Here is an 8,849-nt window from a genome sequence, read left to right as displayed (position 1 = left end):
GCATCTTTTTAGATTTCAGGAAGGCTTTTGACCTAGTGCCCCATTCTTTACTGCTTGAGAAATTGTCGTGGTACAACATAAATCAAACGGTTGTTGAATGGATAAAAGAATACTTAAATTGTAGGACACAACGCGTAGTCGTTGGAGGTAGGCTGTCGCATGGTGTTGATGTGTCATCGGGGGTGCCTCAAGGTTCAGTTTTGGGTCCGCTATTGTTTTTATTATACATGAATGACATTACCGTTGGCATATCATCTTTCATCCGATTGTTTGCGGACGACTGCGTTTTGTATCTCGTTATGAAAGGTCCCGATGATTATAATGAACTACAGAAGGATTTAGACAAGGTTGCAGAGTGGTGCGATAAATGGGGCATGAGTATAAATCTTGATAAAACTGTGCAGATGTGCTTTACGAGACAAAGGTCACCAAATGTATATACATATAGCATTAACGGGACAAATCTTGCATCCGTGTGTGAATATAAATACCTTGGGGTGTACTTGACCCCTCAACTATGCTGGCACCGTCATGTTAACTATATAATTGCTAAGGCGTATAGAGTTCTTGCTATGCTACGTAGAAATGCGAAGTGCTTTCCTTTAGAAACAAGGAACCTGCTTTACAAGACTAACATAAGACCAATACTGGAATATGCTTGTACTATCTGGGACCCGTGGACTGCGACAGATATAAACTAGAAAGAGTACAAAACTTAGCAGCCCGTTTCGTAGTTCAAAATTATACTCGGTATTTCAGTGCATCCCAAACAAAGGAAACATTAGGCTGGAATACACTTCAAAATCGTAGAAAAACATTCAGATTAAAATTTTTGCACAATATATATCATTCTAAGACCGGCCTCAATCGTGATAGCTACATTAGGCCACCGGAGTACACTTCTGGCAGGCGCGATCACCCACTTAAAATTAAAGAGTATAGATGTAGAACGGAGCTTTTTAAGATGTCATTTTTTCCTAAGACGGTCAGTGAGTGGAACAGGTTGCCCAGCGATGTTGTATCGCTATCTTCAAATGATGCCTTTGCTTCAGCCGTATGACTTGCATTTTTTTTTTCTGTACGTTGTGCTTGCGTCAACAGAACCGCTTTGTTTCACTTCGCACATGTACGGTTATGCTCTGCTTCTTTGTTTCTTCTTTTTGTTGTGACGGCGATTTGCCCTGATCTGTATCTTTCTTTTTCATGTATTGTATATTAACTGCTGTTTGTCAATGATATATGTACTTCTCCCCCCCCCCCCACTGTAATGCCAAACTGGCGCTGTGGGTACTGTGATAAATAAATAAATAAATAAATAAATAAATAAATAAATAAAAAGGTTTGCCCAGACACTGGCTCTGACGCTCCTCCTCGACCCCGAACGGCCCACCCATTTCGGTAACAGCATCACGAAAGACAGCTGCCCCGACCTAACTTTCGCCCGCAACATCCCAGATGCGCGCTGGGGAAATCTCGCTATGAACATTGGTAGCGATCACTATGTTCTCAGCACTTACTTTACAGCCACACACATCAAGGGCCCATACCGCACATTCAAACACACCAACTGCGACGCTTTCCGGTACGTACGAGCTCAGCGTACGCAAAGCTCCTTAGAAAACCTCGACACATGGACAGATACTCTGCTCCGCGACGCAGCCAACGCCACCTCTACAGTCACCCAGGAGGAGGGTGGCCCCATCCCAGATGCTAAACTCATGCATATGTGGGAGGCCCAGCGCAGCCTCCAAGCTCGCTGGCTCCGACGAAAGCCAAACCACCCCCTCAAGCTTCGCTTCGCTCACCTCGAACGAGAGATCGAATTCTACTCTACCAAACTTAGTCAGGAACAATAGCATCAGACTTGCGACCGCGGATGTCCGACAGTTGGGATGTAAGAACACATGGTTTCTGCTCAAGCACTTGCTTGAACTTACCCACGCCAAGTCTGCATCACACAAGAATCTCAACCGTGTGATACACGCGTTCCCAGGCACGAACCAGGAACTCCTCGTTACCTTGAAAGACAAATACATCAACAGCATCACCGACATTCCCACCCTCTTAAATTACAAAAGCTCCCAAAACCCAGACATGTACAGAGACATCATGGCGTCGGATGTCCGCGCCGCTCTCAACCACATCAAGACTACCGCGGCCACCGGCGATGACCGTATCACCAACAAAATGCTCCGCAACCTCTACGCTCAGTCGGTCGCAGCACTTGCCGACCTTTTCAACCACCACTAGCATGAAGCTCGCCTTACAGACTCCTGGAAGCATGCTAAGGTAATCTTCATACCCAAACCAGGCAAACGACTCGATGTGGGCAACCTCCGGCCCATGTCGCTCAGGTCTTGCCTGGGGAAGGTTATGGAGCACGTAGTTCTAAGCAGACTCCACACAGACAAGGAGTATCTCCACCCCCCCCCCCCCCCCCAACCATGTTTGGGTTCCGGGCTGGACTCTCTACCCAGGACATCATGTGGCAGATACAATACGACATACTCGACCCGGGTCCCATCCGGGCGACACGCACCATTCTCGGCTTCGACGTCAGTAAAGCGTTCGAGAACGTGTCGCATGCTTCTATACTGACCAACCTCTCGCCGATGAATGTAGGCACTCGCACCTACAACTATTTGCCAACTTTCTCCACAACCGCACTGCTGAGTTCCACATTGGAGACTTCTGCAGTGACAAGTCCCCATGGGCATCCGGGGAACACCACAGGGAGCTGTTTTGTCCCAGTTCCTATTCAACTTTACTATGCGAGGCCTTCCCACACTTCTCGACACAATACCCGACATCAAGCACTCAGTATACGCCGACGATATCACCCACTGGATAAACTCTGGCTCGGACGGGGAGGTACAAGATTCACTTCAACAGACAATCGACACCGTCCACACTTACGTGCAGGCAAACGGTCTCGTTTGTTCGCTTACCAAATCTGAACTGTTAGTTATACGAGACAGACGTGTTTGCCGACCCGTCCCCGACCCTCAAGAGCCGATCACGCTCCGCATTGCCACCCACCCCATACCCGTCGTACAGACCATCCGCGTGTTAGGCATGCTGGTGCAGAACAACACGCAGAACTCGGAAGCCATCTAATGCCTCCGAACCACAGCCCACTAAATGAACGGCCTAATCCACTGCATTGCACCTGCCGCAGGGTAATGCGGGAGACCGACCTCTGCCGCCTCACAAAAGCCTACCTCATTAGTAGGATTGTCTACACATACCCTTATCACCACCTCCGCCGCAAAGACGAAAAGGCGGTAAATAGCATCGTTCGCTTGGCGTACAAGGTCGCAATGGGACTGCCCCAGTCCGCCAGCACACAGCGTATCCTCCAGCTTGGTGTATGCAACACCCTCAATGAGCTGATAGAGGCTAACAAGACTGCACAGATACACCGTCTTTCTCGCACCAAACACGGTCGTTACATTCTTAACCGTCTTAACATCAACCCTACAGGTGACATCCACCCCACTGCTCCCCTCCCGACTGGAGTCTGCAGTCGGCTGGTCATCAAACCCATGGCCAAGAATATGCTACCCGGCCGCCACGATAGGCGCCGCCAAGTGAAGGCACAAGCCTTAAACCTCACCTACTGCGCCGATGAACATGCCATGTACGTGGACGCTGCGAAATGCGACTCTAACACATACGTGGCCTGCGTAGCCACTCGCATCGCTCTCATCAGCGCCGCTACAGTGCGCACACGCTGCTCCACCGCTGCCGAAGAGGTCGCGATCGCGCTAGCCATCGCGGACCCCCGCACACGCACGGTTTTCAGGGACTCTCAACAAGCCATCCAAAATTTCTCGAAAAACTCACTTTTTCTCCCCGCCGCACACATCCTCCGCGGTTTCCCTCTCGACAGAACTGTAAGCTTAGTGTGGGTACGAGCTCACGCGGGAAACTCTGGGAACGAAGGGGTCGACCGTTTAGCCCGAGGCCTAACTAACCGGGAGGCTGGCCCCTCGAACCCGGATGCTCTCGCAAAGACCCCCAAATCATATGCTGACATTACTAACTTCTACAAGGAGACAAGACCGGTGTACCCGCCTCCCCACCCTGACCTCCACCGAGCGCAAGGCACCATGCTTCGCAGACTGCAAACCAATTCCATTCTCAGTCATCCTACGCTTTATTTAATCACTGGTGGGGATTACGACCCCGTCTGTTCTATGTGCGACCACGGAGTGTTCGTCACTCGGGCACACATTTTCTGGGGACGCGAGGGTGACCCTCGCCCACCATCATTACTGCCAGCACCCTCCGAGGAGGGTTGGAACTAGCTTCTGACAAGAGCAGACAAGAAAACACAACTGGCACTCGTCTCGCGGGCCCAAGACGTCGCCCTCACCTGGGAGCCACACTAGGCCTACCTGCCCTAACTTCCAACCCTGCAGTGGCAAATAAAGTAGTTTCTCTCTTTCTCTCACTCTCTCTTGTCGATGAACGGCTGCCAGTTTGCGACGGCGGCTCTCTTCTGTGGATCGGGGCGGACTCCAGATTTGCTGATGACGTGGCCAAGGAACAGAAGCTCATCGTAAGCAAAGCGGCACTTTTCCGGCTTTAGAGTGAGCCCTGATGACTTGATGGCCTCTGGTACTGTCGCAAGCCGCCTAAGGTGATCGTCGAAATTTCCGCCGAAGACGACGACGTCAACCAAGTAAACAAGACAGGTGTGCTACTTCAACCCTGCTGATACCGTGTCGATTGGGCGCTGGAACGTAGCAGGCGCCGAGCACAGTCCGAACGGTATGACCTTGAACTCAGAGAGACCGTCTCGCGTGATGAAGGCGGTCTTTTCACGATCTCTCTCGTCGACTTCTATTCGCCAGTAGCCAGATATGAGATCCATCGACGAGAGTTATTTAGCGTTGCAGAGCCGATTCAATGTGTCGTCTATCCGTGGGACGGCGTATACATCCTTCTTAGTAGTCTTGTTCAGACGACGATAATCGACGCAGAAACGTAGGGTTCCGGCCTTTTTCTGCACCAAGACTACAGGAGATGCCCACGGCCTTTTTGACGACTGGATGATGTCGTCGCGCAGCATTTCGTCGACTTGGTGCCTTATAGCCTCACGTTCTCGCGTAGAAACTCGATAAGGGCTCTCGCGGAGTTGTCGAGCACACTCTTCGGTTATTATGCGATGCTTTAATTGCGACTGGCGTTTGTCTAATTCTTGATGACGTCGAAAAGCACTCCTTGTATCGTCGAAGTAAACTTCTGAGCTGTTGCTGCTTAATCATGGGGAGACTTGGATTTATGTTGAAGTCTGGTTTGGGAACTACGGTCGTCGGGGTAGATGCGGCAGAATCCTTAAAATTATATGGTTTTACGTGCCAAAACCACTTTCTGATTATGAGGCACGCCGTAGTGGAGGAATCCGGAAATTTCGACCACCAGGGGTTCTTTAACGTGCACCTAAATCTAAGTACACGGGTGTTTTCGCATTTCGCCCCCATCGAAATGCGGCCGCCGTGGCCGGGATTCAATCCCGCGACCACGTGCTCAGCAGCCTAACACCATAGCCACTGAGCAACTGCGGCGGGTTGATGCGGCAGAATCCGAGAGGACAAACGCATTGCTGGTTTCCACACTTTTGTCGATGTATACAATCATCGTGGCCTTGTTGATGTGCTTGAACTCCTTAATTGCTGAAGTCTATCAGCAACACTTTCGTTTTTCCTCCCTGCAATCGAGCGATCCACATTTTGCGACACAAATTTCATGGTCGAGTATTAGACGTTGGTCAGCCTCGATTACACCTTCTACATCTGCGGGTGTTTTGGTGCCGAAGGAAATGACAATGCTGGTGCGGGGCGAGATGCTGACTTGATCTTCGAGCACACTCAAGGCGTGGTGACTACGACAGCTCTCCGGCGGTATCGCCTGATCTTCCGGCAGCATTATCGACTTCGACTTCAGGTCGATGATTGCGCCGTGTTCGTTCAGGAAGTCCATGCCGAGAATGACGTCTCATGAACACTGTTGGAGGATAATAAAGGTGGAAGCGTAGGTCCGATCTTGAACTGTAATTCTTGCGGTGAAGATTCCACTCGGCGTTATTAGGTGTCCTCCAGCGGTCCGAATTTGAGGGCGTTCCCATGCAGTCTTAACCTTCTTCAACTGGGCGGCGATGGGTCCACTTTTGACGGAGTAGTCGGCTCCTCTGTCCACTAAGGCGGTGACTGCATTCCTGTCGAGAAGCACGTCGACATCGATGGTTCTTTGTCTTGCATTGCAGTTAGGTCTTGGTGCAGGATCCCGGCTGCGTCATGTTGAACTGAAGCAAGAACGTCTCGTCGTCAAGTCGTCTTTCGTCGGTGTATTGTTGACTTTATCGCTTCGTCGTCACGGCGGCGTGTCGTTGATACATCGTTGAGATCGTCTTTGCGGCGTATTCGTCGGCGGCGGATGATCTTCGTCAGTTCGGCTAACAGCAACCGCTCCTACATCGGTTGTTGCTTTTAGTTTTCCGGATTTGGGCTCGCAGACCGGCCCCGGGCTGGGCCAGTGTATGGTCGGCACTGCGGCGACAGGTAGTGGCCTTGTGACGCTGAAAGGGACGGTCGTCGAGGGCTCCACTGAGTAGCGGCGAGGTAGTCGGCGATATCGCGAGGTCGTTTGCCAAGCTGTGGTCACGGCGCGTTAACGGCGAACACTCGCAGTCCTATCTGCCGGTATGGGCATCGTCGGCAGACGTGACCTGTTTCTCCGTAGCGGTAGCAGATTGTACAGTGGTCAGGAGCGCGCCAGACTTCTGTCTTCCTCGGGTAGTTTCGCTGGACGACGGGTGGGCGAGTTGGTGACGGCGGATGGCGGAACTGCGTCGTTACAGCGCTCTGGCGCGGGCGCGGAAGATTAATCTGACGGCGGGCGAAGGCAGCGTAGGTCATCGCTTCAGGCTGGGCCTTTGGTGATTCCGGCTTGCCTTCGGTAAGTTCCAGTGACCGCTGCATTTCTTCTCTCAAGACGTCAGCGAGCGATGCAACCTGAGGCTAGGATCTTGGGTACACCCTCTCAAGTTCCTCTCGCACAACCGTTGTGATGGTCTTGGGTAGGTCTTCGGTGCCTAATGATTGAATGTCGGCGTAATTTGCTGGTGCGCGGCGGTTGATTTGCCGGTTCCGCATTTCCAGAGTTTTCTCGATGCTTTTGGCCTTGTGAAGAAATTCTTCGACGGTCTTCGGCGGATTTCGTATCATTCCGGCGAAAGGTTCTTGCTTGACGCCACGCTTAAGTAGACGAAGCTTTTTCTACTCGGACATTTCCGGGTCGGCGTGGCGGAACATGCGCCTCATCTCCTCAGTGAAGATTGCTATGCTTTCGTTCGGTAGTTGTACTCGGGGTTCTAGCATAGTTTCGGCCCTCTTCTTGCGCACGACGCTCGTAAAGGTCCACAGGAAGCCGCTACGGAACAGGTCCCACGTTGTCAGGGTCGACTCCCGGTTCTCAAACCAGGTTCTCGAGGTGTCGTCTAAGGCGAAGTATACATGCCGCAGCTTGTCGCCGGAGTCCCAGTTGTTGAAAGTTGCGATTCGTTCATAAGGCTCCAGCCAGGTTTCTGGGTCTTCAGACCATGATCAATGGAAGGTTGGTGTGTCCCGTGGTTGTTGCAGCAGAATCGGGGACTCTGGGGCAGCCTTTGGGGTTGATGACTTGGGCTTGACCCCTCTGGTCTTCTCCGGAAGAGGTCCGTATTCAGGTAGCAGTGCTTCTTGTCTACGGCTAGCTCGCTTGGACCGCGGCTTGGATCGCGACTTTTCGGGGGCGTTCTCTACATGAACGCACTAGCATCTTTACCAGGACACAGATGTCACGTGGTGGTGACTGTGACGAACACAGTAGCAAAACTGTAAATGGCGAAACTAAATCTTTATTGGTTGAACTTGTGCCCTCAAAAGCAAGTTACACCTAAAGCACAACGATAGTGGCGAACAAAGTCGATGATTGTCGGAAGTCTGATCAGCGGGTAAAGCGCGTCGGCTTTTATACATCAGTCGTCGAATGTTCCAGAGTAATCTCTGAGACCCGCGTCTCTTCCAAAAAGGTTTACACCACTCGCGTCGCGCATACATGCAATCGGATTACATAAGGTTCGCTGACAGACAGCAGATGGAACCATCGATAACATTACAGAAACTTCCGATACATACAGGCGCGTCCTGCGCTGTGCGATAACATTTGTTAGGCGGTGAACCGCGGTTGCCCGATAAACAAGTACATGTGTCAATATTACTAAGCTCTATACACTGCCATAATCACATTTACACATATGTATTTGCAGATGACTCGCGTTTCTGGCATCAGACAGTGACATCGACGCTACATAGTCGATTGCAAACATACCTGCACGCCATAGAAACCTGGTTACGGAATATCCGCTTCTCCCTTAAGGTAAGAAAATGCTAAATTATAATTTCTCCTTCAGTGGATCCAATACAAAACCTTACCTATCGCCTGCAGAATGTACCTCCGGTGGACTCGGTAAAATATCTGGGCATAATATATGATAACTGGCTGAGTTGGCGCACGCACACTGAATATATAAATAAAGAAGGAGGGCGAGTGGTTGGAATGCTAAGAATGCTTTGCAACAGTTGATCGGGGATGCGGAGAGACTCTCTTGTGATGATTTACAAAATCTACAGTCTGTTTCACACTTAGGAGAAAACTCGGAGCGCATTGCATCGCGATGCGGCGAGCGCTGGAGTCGGGCGGCGGCAGCAGCTCGCGCAGGCGCAGGCAGCTCGAGGGTCGTGATCAGGTCGTCTGCTGCGGCGGCGCGCGCTGGCCTTCGAGAATGCTACTGTCAGGGGCAG

This window comes from Dermacentor andersoni, chromosome 1, assembly GCF_023375885.2.
Source record: "Dermacentor andersoni chromosome 1, qqDerAnde1_hic_scaffold, whole genome shotgun sequence".
Lineage (NCBI taxonomy): Eukaryota > Metazoa > Arthropoda > Arachnida > Ixodida > Ixodidae > Dermacentor > Dermacentor andersoni.
This window is presented reverse-complemented; position numbering follows the sequence as displayed.